A 19,206-nucleotide genomic window follows, 5' to 3' on the forward strand; every position below is an offset into this window, starting at 1 on the left:
ATGACTTGCGAAGCGTCGATCCAAGAATCGAAACTGGGTGGATATCCTTTCCAACGTACTTTGACTTCTTTGACACGTCGTTTGCCCGCTTTACGGGTTCTGCGTTCGAGAATGCCTTCGATGTCGTACACGTCGTCTTCTTTTTTGGTGACACGTTGTAACTCGGGCAAATAAAACGTTCCTTTGAGTACTTCTCCGTTCATGTCTTCCAATTTATAGACGGCAGGATGACGGTCATGCACTCGTCCAGTGAAGCGAAAAAATTCTGTCGTCCAGTTAGGTAAGTAACCTTTGTCGAAAGTGCGTTTGGTTTTGCCAATGCGCACCCAATCTCCTACGGCCAACTCTCCACTTTTCTTGGGGACAGCCCTCGTCGGGGACGTACCGAACAGGCACTCAAACACCAGCACTTCGTTGTCGGGAGTCACGTCTTGCGGGGCACGTCCGATGCTTCGATGGTAAGATTGGTTGTACGCTTGCACCAGGTGCGGTAAGATGTCGATGTACTTCAGAGTGTGGTGATGCGTAAAATATTTCCACATGCGTTCTTTCAAAGTGCGTTGAAAACGTTCCACGATGCTGGCTTTGGTTTCGGGATTCTCGGTGGTAAAAAAATGAATGTCACGTTTCTTTAATTCTTTTTGGAAAGCTTGGTTCAGAAATTCGGTGCCTTTGTCCGTTTGCCATCGAAGAGGGTGACGACCGCTTTGTTTCAGCACTCGTTGCAGGGCTCGCACTAACTCGCTGCTCGATTTGGAAGTCAAGGGTACGACCCAAGCAAATGTGGAAAAGACGTCGATGACACAAAACAAATATTTGTAGCCACGATTGTAGCTGGCCAAATGAGAGACATCGGCTAAATCGGCTTGCCATTGATGATCGATGCCTTCCACTCGGGTGCGACTTCTGGTAAACTTGCGTCGAATGGGTTTGTGTAAAGTGTAGGTAGCTTGTTCTTGTAACCATCGTTGCACTTGAGGTAAACGGAGACTTTTCAGTCGCGTTTTGGCAGCACGATACAATTTTTGAACTCCTGCGTAACCTGCAGGATGCGAGGGATCGTAGTAAATGCTGGCTAAGACTTTTTCCATTTTTTTATTTTGTGTTGGTGTGTTAATAAGTCACCCACTCTTCGGTGATGCTACTTTGGGTGGGTCGAAAGGGTGGTTTGGAAACGGATTTACGTGTCCGATGGGCTACGGGAGTAGAAGTCGAAGGTAGTGGTGGTGGAGGTAGCAATGGAATGGCTTTGGTTTTCTTTTCTTTTTTCGCTTCTGGTTTCCCTTCTCTCTTTTTCACTTCAGTCGAAGGAGGCGTGGACATCATCTTTTTAACCCAAGCTTTCATTTCTTCTCGTTGGGGTGTGGGGGACGGGGTCAACAAGGATGCTGCAATCTTACTCGAAATGGGAGCTGCTGACGGTGTTTGAAACACTTCGCGCATCTCCTCATCCTCAGGTCTTTGTGGGGTAGCATCTCTGGTGACCCTTGGGGATGGAAGTGGTGGTGGTGGTGGTGGTAATGATGATGATGGTGCTGGACTTTTCATCAAGGTCTTAAAATCTTTTAGAGTGGGTAAAGCTGTTTCGTCTAAAGCTTTCTGGTGAAAGAGTTGCAGTCTTTGCAAGAGTTGACCGTACTTTTGCGATTTTTCTGTTTCGGACAAATCTTGGCGATCCATCAAGGATTGCAATTCGTGTTGTAACTGGGACATCTCGCTCAAATTGGGATTGGGAGGTAAATGCGGGGTGCGTTGTTCTTGCCACCGATGGTATTCCATCCATCGTTTGTAAGGCACTAAAGCTAGTTTTCGTCCTTCCATGGGGTTGTCAGGGGTGAATTCTGAGATCTTGGGACTTCCGAGGGCCTTTTTATCTTAATCCCACCCGTCCTCCCAACATGGTTCCCAAGACTCCTTTCAGTATGGGGCCTAACAAGAGAGGTAAAATGCCTCCACGTTGGACCAACATCTTCTTTTTTTGACGAATGGGAATTTTCTTTTGAACCATTTTCCGAAGAACGTGACGATGTTTGCCTAAGCATTGTTTCTGGTGTTTGGACAAAGGGATCGTGTCTTTCAAAACGTTCAAACAACATTCGCACACGGTATCGATGACCTCTTTGGAGGCCGTTTGAATGAGTTTTTTCGTAGGGGTGGAGAAGCTTTGGACAGGACAGATAACATGTCCCCATGTTTGGCTAAACGTGGTGGTAGTCCTTTTCTTTTCTTTCCTTGGGGTTTTCTGGAGGGTGACATCTTTGCTTGTGGGTTCCGGGACATTCACCAAACAGACACTAACGTCGATGACTTAACACACACCCTTTTATCTTTTTTTTGGGACTATCGCTTTGTCATAAAGGTGACAATGTTTTTCCGAAAATCGCCAAGGAATCCTCCCCTTTGTTGACGCCTCTTTTTCTTGGAACGACTGTGTCTTTTCTTAGGGTAACGTCGATGCTTGGCTAAGCGCTTTGTCGGATGACGCGTCTGCCTTTGTCTCTTTCTTTTGTGGCTTCTTGGAGGTGACATCTTTTACAAGTTCACTGATACCCCGACTTGGTCACGGGTCTTTTTATACTGGAACGCGTCGCCACTGATTGTCTTTACGTCGTATCAGTTTGAGGACAGGCATGACACGTCGTGCAGGGGTACGCAACGGACTAAATCGAGCCAGTTCTTGCTTGGACAAATCCAGTAAACTTTGTAACATGCCCGATCTTTCATGGACTTTGATTTTGGGAGAAGGTACTTTGTGAGCAGCAGCCACTGCCGCTAAATTGGAGAGTCCTGCCACTGGGGAAGTTCTTTTGGGGGTCATCAACGGAGAAGTTCTTGGTGTGATCAACGTCTCCAAGTACTCTTCAGTTCCTGGTGACATCAACGGAGAAGTGGACAAACGTGAGGCTGCCGGAGACGCAGTCACCGCTGTGGCAGGTCGTGGTTTGCGAGTGTAAGGTTGTGTCCTGGCCGAAGTGCCTCTCTTGCGACTAGTTTTCTTCTGTGGACTTTTCTTTTTCTGAGGACTTTTTTTCTGTTTCTTTTTCTGGGGGCTTCTTTTCTTTTTCCGGGGTGGTGTCTGGTAAGAGGAGGGTCCTGCCACTGGAGAAGTTATTCTTCTTGGGGACCTGGTCTTTTTCTTTTTCTTCTTGGGGCTTCGTTGGACTTTTGTCTTGGGGATAACTTTGGGGCATTAGGATCCCATCTTAAGAGTGAGCGAATGATGACCCCTCCTAGAGTACCGCTCCCTCCAGGTTTCAAAATGATTTGTTTTTTGGTTTGAGTGTCGATGCGGGGATCGGCCAGTTGGACCAAAGCAACTTTGTTTCGATCGAAAAAGCGTTTGGTTTGATGAGGAATCTGAATGATTCCTTGGAGTAATTGACGTGCTGTCACCGTGAACCGTCGTAAGACTTCTTTGAGACTAGCTTCTAAGACACGAGCTCGTGTTTGTGGATCTTTTTCTCGACTGATGCCATACAAGGCACGAATCAATCTGACGGGAAGATGCGACTGAAGGGACGTCATGTTCACACTGTGTGAGACAGACGAAAAAGGGTCTGAGGTTTTTATAGATTTTTTTTATGGGGAGTGAAATGAAGTCGAGGACGGAGACGTGTACAGGACAGGCCCTCCGTCTTGGCACCAGTGGTGAAACAAGTGGGTACGAAATCGCAAATCCTCGGGGGTCGTAGGTTTGAAATCGACGAGTAAATAGGCGTGTGGCGTTTGAGTGGCATCGTCGTACGCCTGAGTCAGCCAAGGCGTTCCTAACTGTTTGGCTAAGACTTGACTTGCGATTTATCTCGAGGGCTTTTAAACAAGACCACGTAATGCGCATTGAGACTGATGGTGCGATGGGCTTTTCTTTGTTGAAACAAATTTTGGGTGATGTAAACGACACTGGCATTACGGTGATGCCCTTTGCGCGTGAACCACAATTTAATTTCTTCTTCGTCTTCACCTAACATGTCGTCGAAAATGACCAAATCGATTTGACGGGAGTCAGAGACGATGCCGTCGTCTTCTTTAGGAATGCCTTCCACAAACACGATGGAATCGCCTTGACTTTCTCGCAAGAGGCTGTACGCCGATTGCCACTCTTTGTAACACCACACGATCCGTTGAGGTGGCCGATCGATCAAATGATGTTTATGTTCGATCAAACGTTTGACGAATTCGGTTTTGCCAGAACCGCTAGGTCCAGCAATGAGCATGTTAAAGGGATGGCGAAGATACAAAGCCTCCCAACTGGCACGATCTAAGTGTTCGTCGATGACTTTGACAGTAGAGGAAGAGGGAGCAGAGACAGTAGAGGTAGCCATGGTGTGAGAAATGTCACTTGTGACACGAAAACAAACAAGACAAGAGTTTATATACTTTTTCAGAACACGTTTATTGAATGTTTTTTTTTCAAACATGAATACGAAAGACAAAAATACATAAAAGCCAAAGGCTTAAGTACAAGGATAAAAGGCACATGATAACGGTGAACGTGGAATAAACACAAGTGTCTGTACAACATGTTTTGGGTAATGTTCTAACCAGTTCTATAGTAGGGGGTAAGGTCACACAAGTGTCCTCCCGAAAGGGTCTTTCAGGTCTGTCCACAACAGTCCTGTCCTGGGTGACGGGTTCTTCTGGCACCGTCACTAACACAGGTTGAAAAGTAACTTTTTTCCTTGAACAACTCTCGTGCATACTGGGCCACTTCTTGGGTCCAAGCCTCAAAACCCCATTCTTTCCAGGCACGGACATCTGTCCAATGGGGATGTAAGTCACAAGCTACACACACATCGTCATACACGTCTTGGGTAGCTAAAAGTTGACGAATCTTTTTTTCCTGTTCAGGTCGAGAAGTATCCAGATGAAAACGCAAGGCTTTGAGCAAAAGGAGTTTTTCGTGACCATTTAAGGCCATTGAGGTGGTAAGTACTGATCGTAAAGAGTCCACAAAGAATCGGCTGGTAAACGAAATCCCAAAAAACAAGTCACTAAGACACACACCACTTGTCGTCCCAAATTGAATGGATACAGTTCTTGTAATAATTGATGGTAATGATCCACGGTTTGAATATGGTCATTGAGTTCCTTCCACGGAATCTGTTGGATGACATGTGACATAAACCGTGGCATGGCAGCCTGTTTTTATATTCTCTTTTTTTTGATGCAATACACGTACTTTCTAGCCAGAGATCTTCTTCTCCAGTAGGGAATCTAAATCTTGCATACTGTAACCGAAACGTCAGAGTTCGTTTAGAAGTTTCCTCTTCCGCTAAGTAGATTCCACGTAACAAATGTTGGTAATCCTTTACCTTGTCTTCCTCAATGTATTGCTGTAGGTGAATCTCGAAGTAACCATAATTATGAACATGTCGATCATTAGCGACTTCAAAGTGTTGAACAATGTCTGACCATTGAAAGAATTTCTGACGAATCAGTTCTCTTATACCATTCAGATACCAGTGGTTAAAGATCTGGTGACGTAACGGATGCAATTGTTCTTTACGTTTCACTTGTATTTTCACCAGCTCTCGGTAAATCCTTTCTCTCAACTCCACAGGCAAGCCCAAAATGTTCTCTTGTAAAGTATCCATAAGTATACACACTGTTTTTGGAATCGTTGGGTGGTGACCAATAGCCTCGTTTACATTTGTGCCTAATGTAATATCCACTCATAATCAGTCTTCTTGTACTTTGGAACAGAGCATAATTTAAAACCGGACGAATCACTTTGAGCTTGCGTTTCACTTGTATTTTGATCAGTTCTAGGTAAATGCGTTCTCTCAACTCCACAGGCAAAGCACGAATGTTCTCTAGCAAAGTATCCATGAATAGGTCATACTAAATCCTCTTTGGTCTGACACAAGAAATGTACTCTTTGCACAAACATGGTTTCACTTCAGTGTCGAATTTAAATCGTTGAGTCACTAATCTACACATTACAATTCGTTCAGAAGTTTCCTCTTTCACCAAGTTGACATTGTGTTCAAGATGTTGGTAATTCGTTAACTCTTCCTCTGGAATTCGATGCAGTACGTTTACAATGATGTAGGTAGAATCGTCCATACCAAACCAATCCTTTTTAAAACTAGACGATCGTTCATCAATGTCTGTCCGATGAAACACTTTCAATTGAATCAATCCTTGTATAGCCTTCAGGTACCAGTGGTTCAAACACTGGTGACGTAACGGATGCAATTGTTCTTTACGTTTCACTTGTATTTTGACCAGCTCTCGATAAATGCATTCTCTCAACTCCACAGGCAAAGCACGAATGTTCTCTTGTAAAGTATCCATGAACAGATTATTATGGTAAGAAGTTACTTCAATGTCTTGGTCCCACTAAAGGTAAGTAATGCCAATTCGGTGACCATCGAGCATGTTCAACGTAGGCCGAATCTTGCGGTTCCCAGTGGTGAAGTGACACACCGCAACTGAAGCACTTGACTTTATCTCCTTCGCCCAAGTAGAAAAATCCGGCTCTGGCTAATTCGTCAGGGGTCGGTCCTCCCAGATACTTTGGCCATTTTCATTTGAACGATTGAAGACGATTTTCAAAGTCGCAGTATTCCGACAAACGCACAGGAAACGAATATTCGTCTTTCACAGGTTCGTTTCGATGAGGGTTGAGTGACATGGGTAGGAGTTTGCTCAGGGCTGGATGACATCCGTAGGGGGGTAGACGTGAAGGTGAACATTCCCCTTTAAAACGAAACCCAGTAAAATGTCCAAGAGGACGAGCAGCATCGCTTTCGCATCCCACAGGTTTGACACGCACAGCATCACTTTCCATGATAGGGGTAGGGGCACTAAAGTTCCCATGATGCTTTACGGCATCGCTCAGGTCACAAGGTACAGCATCGTATCCATCGCAAGGCTCACAATCGCACTCGTCTGCAAACTCCGTTACGCAATTACAATGGTAACCACATGGACAATCGCAGTTTCCTTCCGGACATTTTCCGTCGCAATGTCTGGGTCTTATCCATCCAATATTAGTCACACTAGAGGAAGATACAACTTTTTTACAATCCCCAAACTGGAACGATGTCTCTTTCAAAGCATTCATCTTGTCCGCTCGGTCTTGGTAGTCACAATGAACTATCGATCTTGCCTAGGGTTCCTTTTTCATATACAGACCAATACCGACGTGACCGTACGGTAAGGTGAAATGATTGGGAAGTCGAACTCGCTTCTGGTATACAATTTGATAGATTTTTTCCAAGGGTCGACTGACGATGTGGTGAGTGGGTAAACGTACAATTTTGTTCGGTTGGTAGGTGGTCACTTTAAAGTTTCCATCCTCTCCCGATTGCAAGGCTTCTTTCAATACTCCAGAGTTGACCACTCGACTGGTACGATAATTCAGAGTCAGTCCTTTCACTTTGCACGTCGTGTGCACTTCTTGTTTGTCACGGTATTCGTAGCCGTAATTTTTGGGACCGCCACTGACGAAACTTAAAATCTTGTCGTCGGGATGCTCGTCTGTCCAGGCTCCTAAACGGTCTCCTTCGATGTTAGGGTGATGTTGAATCGGGTGATGGATGTAAATGCAACTGTCCGTGTCAAAGTACAGGACGGGTTCCCCTAACAGTTCTAAAGCTTCGTACAATTTTAAGCGAGCATGGGCTGTCACGTAAGCCGCAATGATGACATTTCCAAAAGGGTCGTCTTGTACAAAGTCCAGATCTTCTTCGTAATTGACCAAGATCAAATTCTCTCGAACGACGTCCACGTGTTTCATGTATTTGGTTTTGTCGTGAATCATCTGGAAGTAGCGGGAAGGTTCTGTCAAATATTCCGTCTTGGGTAAACACGGTCGTTGTGCCATTTTACCCCACAAGCAATTTAACATCACTTTGGCAAACGATCGCCTGCCTTCGTTTTTCTCGATGTGGTCTAAAGTGATGCCTTCTTGTTCGTAGTATTTCTCTTTGAATTTTATTTGGTCTTCGGGAGTGTGACACCAGGACGGATAGCCGCTGTCTTCTTGCTTCAGTTTCAAAAAGGCATCCACGTAGTCTGCAAAAATGCCTTTCTGCGTGGGGTCACCCTTGTGATATTGTTGTGTCTTGGGAAAGTGACAAATTTCGTACACTTCTAACAGTTGGTATCCTATGTCCAGAGCTTTGAACAATTCCACGCTGACCCAGGTTCCCGTCAAGGCACGTTCTTCCTGGCTGTGATGGCAAGGTTGGTCTTGGTTGCACGTTTCGGCACAAGTACGGCACAAGGGAAACATCAGTTTGCCTTGACAATGGTGAGGTAAGACGGGATGGTATAGGTTCGTGGGAGGCAAAACTTTGCACTTGATCAAGCCTTCGTATTGTCGAATGTTGACCAGGTCGATGTGTTCCGTCAGCAATTGCGGGTGCCCTACAGGAAAGCGACAATATTTGCACACGTAGGGATACAGCGAACACACGTCCAAGTATGTGATTTCATCTCCTTTCTCTTCGTCGGCTTGGTACAGCAAACAGGTGGCATTGGTCCTTCCTCCGTACAAACTATCCCTCGGGTTCAGCGGGTCCATGAACTGGTAACTTTCCACGAGGGGTTTAAACTCAGGATCGGTTTTCATACGGTGATCGTACTCGTGTTCCCACATTTCCACCACTTGGTATCCTTGCTGTTCTAACTTTAGGCGCCGCTGACAAGTGTCCTGGTACAAGTCTTCCATGGTTCGTTGCAAAAACTGATTTTTAGTGCCACGGTCAGGGTAACAGACGGGACATCCGTGAAATAAGCAACCGTTAAACTCGTACACGATCTTGGGGTTTTCTAAGTCCCAGCCATCGACCGAATACGTTCCGATGATCTTTTCGCCCCCTCCGTTGCGGGCATGCTGAATCCACTTGTCTTCCTTGTCGCACAAGTAATGTAACCAACGTAGGGCTTTGACCGAGTATTGACGTTTGACATAGTGGGTCGTTTGAGGGCTGATGACAGCCACGGTGTTTTCAGGCATGAATCGTTGTCGATGCACTAAGGAACACGCTTTGGCAATGGTGCAAGCTTCTTTCAAAGGATCGACCCCTCCGTGTTCCATGAACAGTTCTCGAAATTTTCCACAGCAACGCCGTAAAATGTCCACGTCGGAACGACAATACTTTAACATTTCTTCCTGAAAGTCGAAAGGGTCCGAGGCGTGAGCCTGGTACCAAGCGTAGAAAGCTTCTCGTTGTTCGGTACGCATGTTGTCGGGGTCGTAATAGTGAGCCTCGGGTAAATGGGGTAGAACGGCATATTGATTGGCTTCCGTATTGAAAAAGTGTGGAAAATAACCTTTAGCCATTTCTGTCATTCCAAACGTTTTAGGCATTCGACTCAAAGGCATGGCCAAATAGCTCATCGAATCTTTAAACTGCACTTGTCCCACTTGCATGAAAATGATTTTGGCTCCGTTCAAAGTCACTTTAGGACGCTCGGTGCCTTGTTCCGTATAGTACCTCAAAAGAAACTGTCCATCGTATCCGGAGAAATTGTGAGCCATCACCGTGGCATGACGATGACAATCTCCGTAACGTTCGATGTCCTCTTGGCTCCACGTCTTGTCGACGGGGTCTAAGACTCATTGGGCAAAATCGGCTAGCGTGTTCGGTCCCCGAAAGATTTTTTCACGTCCTCCAGGAATCTTGCTGCAGTGAGGGCAATGACTGAAAATAGGTTCTTGAATGCTCTTCTCGCACGCTCGATGAGCCACGCAGAAATTAGGAATGTGAATGCCGGTTTCTTGCATGCATTCGAAATCGAAAAAGATGAAATTGCCTTTCTTCTTGTGACCGTCCTCTTTCTCTGGTGGGGGTTGGTATTTTTGCACGTAACATTGGTGTTCCAAGTCCACGATGTGGTGACAAATGTGACATTTTTTCTTTCCTGAACATACGTGTGCCTTGGTATTATTGGTACGTATGACTTGTTCACACGTAGAGCACAATCTCAGCAGTTGACAAGCGCATTTCTTCTGTGAACCTTGCATTTTCAGATGTTGTTGGTAACAGGTAGGGCTGACAAACGTGCGCAGACAAGTTGAACAAGGCACTGGTTCTTCGCTCAGACAGGGTGAAGAGGCCAAACATTCTGTGCATTTCGATCCACAATGCTTGTGTTGCTCTCGATTATTATAACCATGGTCACATTTCTCACAGTAATAACCGTATCCCAGGAATCCGGTGATACTGGTAATGGTATCGAAATGGTCATCGTGATGATAAACATGAATGTATTTTCCGTCCTTAAAATCTTGCCCTCGAAACAACATAGGCCCGCGCACTTCTTGAGGGTGCACTTTCAAGGTGTATCGTGGAGCTAGGGCATCTTGCAATTTTTGCATCTCAGGAATGCCAAAGGGTGTGTCTTTGGACAGGCCAGCTTGTTGCAACAGGAGTTCTGCTTCGTTTCGTTGTTTGGCTCGGTCGGATTGTTGAATAGTTTTCCAGGTTCTTTTCCATTCTACCGTGTCGTTCTTGTTGGCATAGGTTCGTCCCACCACGATGGCACGGGCTAAACACATCTGGTCATGAGGATTGTGAATTTGGACAAGGCTACGCTTAATGCTGCGAAGGTCGTTCACCAATAACATCTTTTTGCGTCCGGTCCCTTGAGGAGGAGAGACGTGGGTCATGTCCAATGTGATTTTTCCATCGGTGATGTCAAACTGGTCATTAGATTGTTGCACGTGTTGAATCTCGTCCATGACTTTGGAAGCGGTCAATTCTGCAGGGGTGCTAAACTCGATCCAAACAGGGGATTTCAAACCGTCGTGTTGTATGGAAAGTCTCAAGCGATCGTCTTCTTTGGGTTGACATTGTTGCTTGAGTGCAGTGAGCAAAGAATCCCACACCCCAGTGATAAACACTTCTGCTTTGTCTAACGGCACTTCAGCCTTGAAATCTTTAAACTTCACTGTGTATTTGTAAGCCGTAGTTCTAAATTTTCTAGAGGAGCGCTTTTCCGTCTCTCGAATGGAATAGTACTTTTCAGGGTTAACTAAGGGTGGTGAACTTGGTTTAGAGGGTTCTGATTCTGGTTCACTCATGTCCTCTTCAAAATCACTGGCATGAATTTGTGCCAAGATTTCAGCCCTGGTACGAGGCGATAGATCACGTTTCTGCCTCTTACTTTCTTCTTCTTCTTTCTTCTCGAATGAATTAGATCGTTTCATCTTGAAAGCAAAAAGTCAAATGACTCAAGTTCAAACACCATGAGCTACTTAATAGTCATAGCAGACCAGCGTATATAAAAGGGTGTGTGTCTTGTCCTTTCACTATTCATTTCACTCTCAAGCCGAGCACAACGATGGAAGAGACTAACCAGATGGAACTTTCGTCAGAGCTTTGCGAGTGGTCATTAGAAATTTCTCTTCAGACCAGCCTACGGACTACTCTCCTTCCTTTAGAGATAAAAGTCAAGATACTTGCTATATCTGTCAGAAGAAAGGGCATTGGTCTTCAGAGTGTCCAGACCGTCAAAAAAGAACAAAAACAGGGACTAAAAAAGACAAAAGTCAAGATACCTGTTATTATTGTAAAGAAAAAGGACATTGGTCTCCAGATTGCCCAAAAAAGAAACAAGAGGAGTCAGAAGAAAAGAGGGATTCTTCAGAAGAAGAGAGGGATTCTTCGGAAGAAGAGAGGGATTCTTCAGAAGAAGAAGAGGAAGAAAAAAGACAATTCTATTTACAAGAGGCAAAGAAACAGGAGAAGAAGAAAAGAAGAAGGGAAGAAAATGAGGAAAAGACGGTGAAGAAATTCAAAAAACAGAGAGACTAAACAAGGAGAAAGAAGAAGTCAATGAACTTTTTATTAAAGTGTTGTGTTGTGAATTGTGAATTGGATTGTAAAAAATGGATAAAAGAATAAATTAATGATATAAGGTAAGAGTCATTTAGTTTTGTTTTTAAAATAAGAACGTACACTCAAGCACTCATACACAGACACGTACTATAAAGGTAAAATGGGTGGGGGTTTCTTTTGAGTTATTGGCAAATTGAAATTGTATTTCTTTTCGAGAAATGTGGGTGGCCCTGAAAAGGGTCTTTTTCTCTTTATGGTGTAGGGGTGAGTTTAAGCAATCAACTTTAACTGCCTTATGCCTTTGCCACGGCCAAGGCCTACTTCTGAACTGCGTAATGTTGATGATGATTGGGTTGAAATCACTAAGGGTGGTACGGTAGGCTTAGTCACAGGGTTGACGTGTTTAGCTCGGGAAGGTCGTATTCTCTTCGGTCGTGATAAAGAAGTCTGATACATTTGTTTCAGACTTCTTAACTCCGCTAAAATGTCCAACAGTACCGTGACCGTTTGATTTTCACCCTCTTGTTTCTTTGCTGCTACTTCTTCTTGCTGTTGTTGCTGTTGTTTTTTTCTTACCTCTTCTTCTTGTTGCTGTTGCTGTAGGAGAAAAGCCTGTTCCGCTTCCTTTTGTCGTTGCATAAATTTCTCCAATTCTTCTTTCTGTCTCTGTCTAAAATTCTCCACTTGCGGTAATGAAGAAGGTAACGAAGGTTCCGGAACAAATTCTTGCGAGGTAAGAAAATCCACAAAATCCCAATGTACCTCTTCTGAAAGTAAGTCCGGGTTCCCTTGGGCGGTCTCCCCTGCTGGTGCACCCCATTGGATCGTTTTCTGAGTTTCCGTCATGTTGAATCACTGTCGCATAGATTGACTGCACACAAGCGCTAGCGAATCTATATAGACTACGTGACGTAACAGACTGCTCTCTTCGGATTGGATGCGGGCTGACTGAATTTTGTAACGCGTGTTCGGATTGGTGAATGAACTCAATCCGTTTCAATCCTACCTGTACCTATAAATAAGCGCAGTTCAGTGCATTGATTCACCTGTTCTCGTCGCTTCAAGATGTGGACCACAGTTGAGTCATCCACCCTTGTGTCTTCCATGATGTTTCGGACAGACTTGCTCATGTATGTCCGATCCAAGTGGACCGTTGTCCACAGGACAAACACCAGCCTGTGGATACGTAGGATCTACGTTGAAAGACAAGGATGCCTGAAAAGAGTGCTGGTTTACGGGCCAACAGTGAGACGTAGCCTAAGGACAAGAAGAAGACCAATACGGTGCCCTTTATGTTAATGAATACATTAACATAAACCCAAAGGCCCTTTTCAGGGCCAGCCATATTTCTCGAAAAGAGATAGCCTTTCCATTGCCTACCCCTTTTTTATTTTTTTTTAATTTTTTAAAATTTTTTTAAAAAAAATCCCATGTTCAATTTCCCTTGACGCTATACAGTCCCACCCTGTTTAAATTCCTTTGACGCTATACAGTCCCCTATTCCCATTTTCTCCATGTTAATTTCCCTTGACGCTATATGTTCCCACGATTTTTCTCCATGTTAAATTTCCCTTGACGCTATATGTTCCCAGGGGTGTTTTTAATGGTAAGTCCCATTGACGCTATAATATCCCCCTTCACTACTACTATTTCACGGTTTAATATTATTTTTAAAGAAGTAAATTTATATTTTTGAAAATTTAAAACTTGTTCGGTTTTTACCTTGCTTTGTTATATAGTTGTAAAAATTATATAAGAAAATACCACCTACCATAGAAGTGCAGAAATGCTCATTTCTTTCCGCAACTCACCTAACAGTCCTATACGGAACCATCTGGACTGAAATAGCGCATACATTTGCTACTGAAAACATCAAACAAATGAAGAAATAATTCGTGGAGCATCTTGGTTAATTATTTATTGAAATCACAAAAAGTAAAGGTCGTCATCAGTTTATATATTGGCTGAAATATAGCAACATTTTCCATTTAAAAGAATAATATTAGTTTCGTAGTTTCAAAGGTGCAACGGTAGGCCGAGTTGTCTAAGGAGTTCGCCTTGAACGATTACTGTCGTCTCACTTCTGTCCGTGCGTGTTTGAGTCTTTGAATCAGTCGGTGATGGTATTTAAGAAAACAAAACTTGCCTCTGGCTTCACGTGGGTCGCTGGTTCTTTCCGGTATTTTATTAATCAGATTCTTTCTTCAGAAGTTATGCTCGCTGCCATGTATATAATATTATGTGCTGAAAAGTCGTTACACTCGCCGAAAGCAAGCAAATAAAAACAAACCAAATGCAAAATATAATTGATTCCTTTTGCTGTGCTATTTTTCCTACTCGATTAACCGTTTGTTTTCCCGTGTACCAACCTGTGGTCAATTTTCACGATAAAATGAACTCATGTTTAACAACATGAATTACGAAATCATTTCGACAGGTATCCTAGTAAAGTTCTTATTTCGTGGTAGCCACACATATGAGTTAAACGTAGAAAGCAGATGAGACACTGTAAAATATGTCGATTGTTGGATAAATATGTCGCCGTAATAAGTCCGCTGTTAAAGTTTAATCACTTTAACTATTTGAATTGAGACTTCGGTGAAAACGTGTCATATAGTGTATTTGGAGTTAATACATAAGGTGAAACAAGATGTGAGTAAATCATATAAACAGTACCAGTGAAGCAGATGCACTGCTTTATCACATCACTTGCGGACACGATTGATGCTGCAGCTGTATTGTAAACAGCGTATATCTTTCATTTCGTTTGAGATATTATATGATATTTTCCGTGATACTTGTGTACCTCATTCAATCAAAAACATTGACCCAAACAGATTCATTCATTTAAGGAGGAGTTATACAACACAGTGGATGATCCTTACAATTCTCGTGAAGGGATTCATTCGTCAACATTTTTGACAAATGTAACGATTCGTAAGCTGATAATTACTGATGCAGTCATGTTTTCTCTTTTCCCTTCTTTGTCTTATACGGAGAGAAAGTATTTTCGTTTATCGAATACATCAATGCACATGACGATTCAGATTACTACTTTGTTTGGTCTGATATTACCTTGAAACCAATTAATGAGTACCACGGAGGACAAACAGAGAAAGGATCAATGGCAACCAATTTCAGATAGACTGTATTTTTAACATTTTTTGTTGGAACTACGCGTGTTTATACTTTTCATATTATGTATTATATCTGTTGCATTACAGGAGAATCTCCTATTCAGGTATGTTTCTATGTTGTATTGGTTTTGGTTTGCTTAGTACAAACGTCCTTCTTGACCCAATTCAAAGAATTGCAATGCAGTAGCTCTCTATTCGGGTCACTTGTTACACAGATGCTCGTAGTTAACATCAGTGTGCATCTCATTGCTTTGGTAAGTGAGACATTCGATATTCTGAAGGAAATATCATCCGGAACTGATGAATCTCCCTCGGTAAAGAATGAAACTACTTGTAAGTGACTCAGTCCGATGTGCTTCAATCAAAGTTCGATAAATATTCCAGTCTGTAAAATCATTGAAAGCACTCCTCCGTACTTGCATCACCTTTTTATTGAATAGTATGTATTGACAATACAAAGCGAATGTGAGACGTTAGTTTCATCTTCAATAAAAGTAAGGAAGTGTCGGTAAAAATATATTATGGAAGCGTCAAAGCAAAGAGACACCTCCACTGCATAGAACTGTCAGACGTGTAAATGCTTATTATCATTTCTTCACGGCGTCACGCGACAAATATCGAGGTACAGTGGATACATAAAAGCTGTACTGCGATGATTAGGGAACGTTTACCAGAAGTCTGCGTAAACATCCCACTGATAAAAGATTGATGAGTAAACGCAGTTGTTCGTTTCTTGTGGAACTTTTCGTTGTTATTCCTTTTTCTGTTTTTTATATTCACGGACTCATACATGACACATATAGAGGTACAGTATATAAATAAGATTGTTGAAACAACATATGCCTTTTTATCAATCTTCTCATGCGTCATAGGGCTGATTATATTAATTAGAGAAAGGAATGACATATATTTAAAACCGCCTTAATCTTTTCGGCCGATGACATTGTATACTTTATACCTCAGGTTATGACTTTAATATTTCGTGTCTTTGTTCTAACAGCATCTTTCACGTTTCCATGCTATGTATATCTATATTGTTGTAACTCCCGGTACAATATTTTAAACTAATTTTTGTAATTTGTATTCATGGCTGTAAATTGTACAGATTACCTTTAGTTAGATTTTGCATACCTGAACAGGTCTGTTAAGAGCTTAAAATTACATAGGATGTATACAAATATGCTTACGTATGTGTTGTCAGTTGCTAAAAAATAATCTTAATTATAAGACTTATTTACAATTTTGGGTTCAATTCTCATTGACTGATGTGATTTGGACGGTTCTGGAAAAATTTCAGTAGTTTCCCATTGGCTGTGCTAGGTCAAATATTCTAGATAAATTTAGTGGTAAGATACCTAACGTGGGGTATGCTGTGAAATGCTGTCGTAATAGAAGTTTTTGTTTTGTTTTGTAAGGAGAGAACTGAGCAATTAGCCATCATCATTTCATCTGTTCTTGTTGCAGGTCTTCAGACGTGTTTACGTTATACTTAGATATCAAACGAGAGAAAAACCATTTGTTTGGGTTGTTCAGTGGAAATAGAAAGTGCTCATTATTTGGACTATAATATTATTCTGGAACTATTATGTATTATTCAAAGGAGTTCTGGACAAAGTCATTTTCACAAGGCCACAATCACGGTGGACCAGTACAGTTCCGGTTTTGAAAATTATACAGAAGTTTTCTTTCATTATGACGTTTACATAATTTTATCAGGATTAGTTAGGATTCACTTCATAATTATTAAGTTCCTTTCGCAATTATAATTAAAAACATTTTAATTAATTATTTCTTAAGTTTTACAAACCTTTTTGGTTTTGCTTCCCTATATTACTTAGTGCGTGACAATATAAGGTCGTAATAATTAATAGTCCTATATCTACTTCGAAAACTGTAATTCATTGTGCCTTATTATGGGAAATAGGTTCGTTCTTGGCATTTTTGTTTTGGAACATTTTCATTCGAAAATATGAACATCATCACAAAATTCTTTAAGTACTAATGGAATACTTGTCAAGGAAGCATTGGCCTTTGCATATATATATAGAATCCAGTTTTGTAGTTTGTACAAAGTTTCGATATCTGTTATAAACGTATAAATTCGCATGTTAATACATGCATAATTTTAAGGAACTCAAGCCTGGGCTCTTGTACTGAAACGTACTGTTACTCTAGCGATTTAAAGCCGATTTCATTCGTTCTTTTTGTGTCTGAAGCATTATCTCAATACAAGAAGAGATGTCAGTATTCTTTAGTTGTTCAGGTTATATTGGTCTACAGCCAAATTAATTCCGAAATAAATGTATTCCAACTCAATTCTGGGTCACTGAGAAAGCAAATGATGCTTAAAATTGTTAATTGGCTCTAGTTGTCAACATTTGATATTGGGCCAGTAGAGACGATCGTTGACTTGGGAATGGTGGATGATAAGTGAGTTATAAAATGAAGGTATCTGAACTAAAACCAGAAATGACCAAAATACATCTTTGACTAGATCTACGAATAAATCTATGACTGGGTTGGGACAGTACATGCTTTTTATGCGAAACAATAAATGATGCAATCTAAAGCAGGTACTGCGTCAAACATGATATGAATTGCTTTATATTATTCCTAGAAATCATGGACAATGCAATCATATCTAAGCGTTCGTCATTCTGTCGAACAAATTGCCCTATGTCAGCTCTAGAAATCATACTGTGTCGTGCTCTCTTATTTTTCAGTGTTTGATTTTGCAAAGGGACACACTTCTGTTTAGCCAAAGTGAGCAGAGATGCATAGAACCTGTGTAACAATGCAGATACAATTTACTATGTTTGTGTCAAAGTGACTTTTGTATGACAAAAGCGCAGTACAACCATTATGGTTAAGAAAACATATCACGTTAATTTCGCTGCAAAATTCTAGAAAATGTAGACCAGGAAAAGAGGTGTGCCCCACATATATGTTTCAACATCTGGGTGAAACAGGAAATGGAGAACGACAGCCGGTCCCGGATGCACCAGAATCATTCTCACTTGAGTCAGACGATGAAGAGAAAGAGGATGAAACTTCTAGTCTTGAATCATCTATGTCACATGAACCATATTTTCCCCAATCTCTTTCGTCCACTGAACCACGACTTATATACCAATGCTGTATGAATGACCTTGTCAGGGATTGGCCACTATCTAAGAGTAAGGCAGAGGTGTTGGACTCCATACTACAGCAGTTGCATCCCGTGACAGGTGATATTAGAGTTTCCATGTTCCTTGACCATCAAAAGGGTATTGTCCCATTTTACTTCATGTAAGGTGATCTTGCAGCCTGCAACATCAACGGTTTAATGACAGCCCTCGACATGGTTTATGATCCAGATGAGTGAAAACTGTTCATTGACTCATCGAAGACGAGACTTAAATCTGTGTTGCTGCATAATGGCAATGTTTTGCCATCAATTCCGATTGGTCATGCAGTCCATATGAAGGAAACCTGTAAACAACATGAAACACAGTTGAGGTACATAATTTATGACCACCATCAGTGGCAGCATTTAGGCGATTTGAAAGTTACTGCTCTCCTGCTTGGCCTGCATACTAAATACACACATTACTGCTGTTTTTACTGTGCAAATGGGATAATCGTGCGAAAGATTCACACTAAATGAATAGCAATTGGCCACTCCGAAAGTCATTGAAGCTTGGGAGGAAAAGTGTTCATCATTCACCACCTTTTGAATCAAGGAAGATTTTATTACCACCCTTGCAGATCAAGCTGGGTCTGAGAAAGAATTTTATCAACGCCACACATAAAACACAAGCACCTTTAAAATAATCCGTGGACAATTTCCAAGATTACATGAAGCTAAGATAAAGGAAGGTTTCTTTATATGTAACAGCGAATATGGGTTCTAAGTAACAGATAGTCAAAAAGTCCGCGTTACCATCCTTTTAATAAATGTCTATACGATTTTACCTTTCCGCCTTCTTGTACCCTCACAAAATGTCTGAGCAAAATTTATCAACAAAATCTAATTCATAGGTAATAGAATTTATTATGTTAGATTTAACACTAAAGAAAATCTTGAGTAACTTCCTTAACTTAACGAGAAATAAATGTTTACAACTTCATGCGTGGAATGTTTCATATTAAGTGAATGATCCCATAAATCAACCTTTACACTTTTACTTATTGCCGGCGTTATCGCTGTGGTCATCTCCATCATAAGCATCATCATTGTTACTATTATTTTTATTATTAATAATATTATTACTTTATAGTAATAGTATGTTCAT

Source organism: Sinohyriopsis cumingii, chromosome 18 (assembly GCF_028554795.1).
Source record: "Sinohyriopsis cumingii isolate HCF-2022 chromosome 18, ASM2855479v2, whole genome shotgun sequence".
Lineage (NCBI taxonomy): Eukaryota > Metazoa > Mollusca > Bivalvia > Unionida > Unionidae > Sinohyriopsis > Sinohyriopsis cumingii.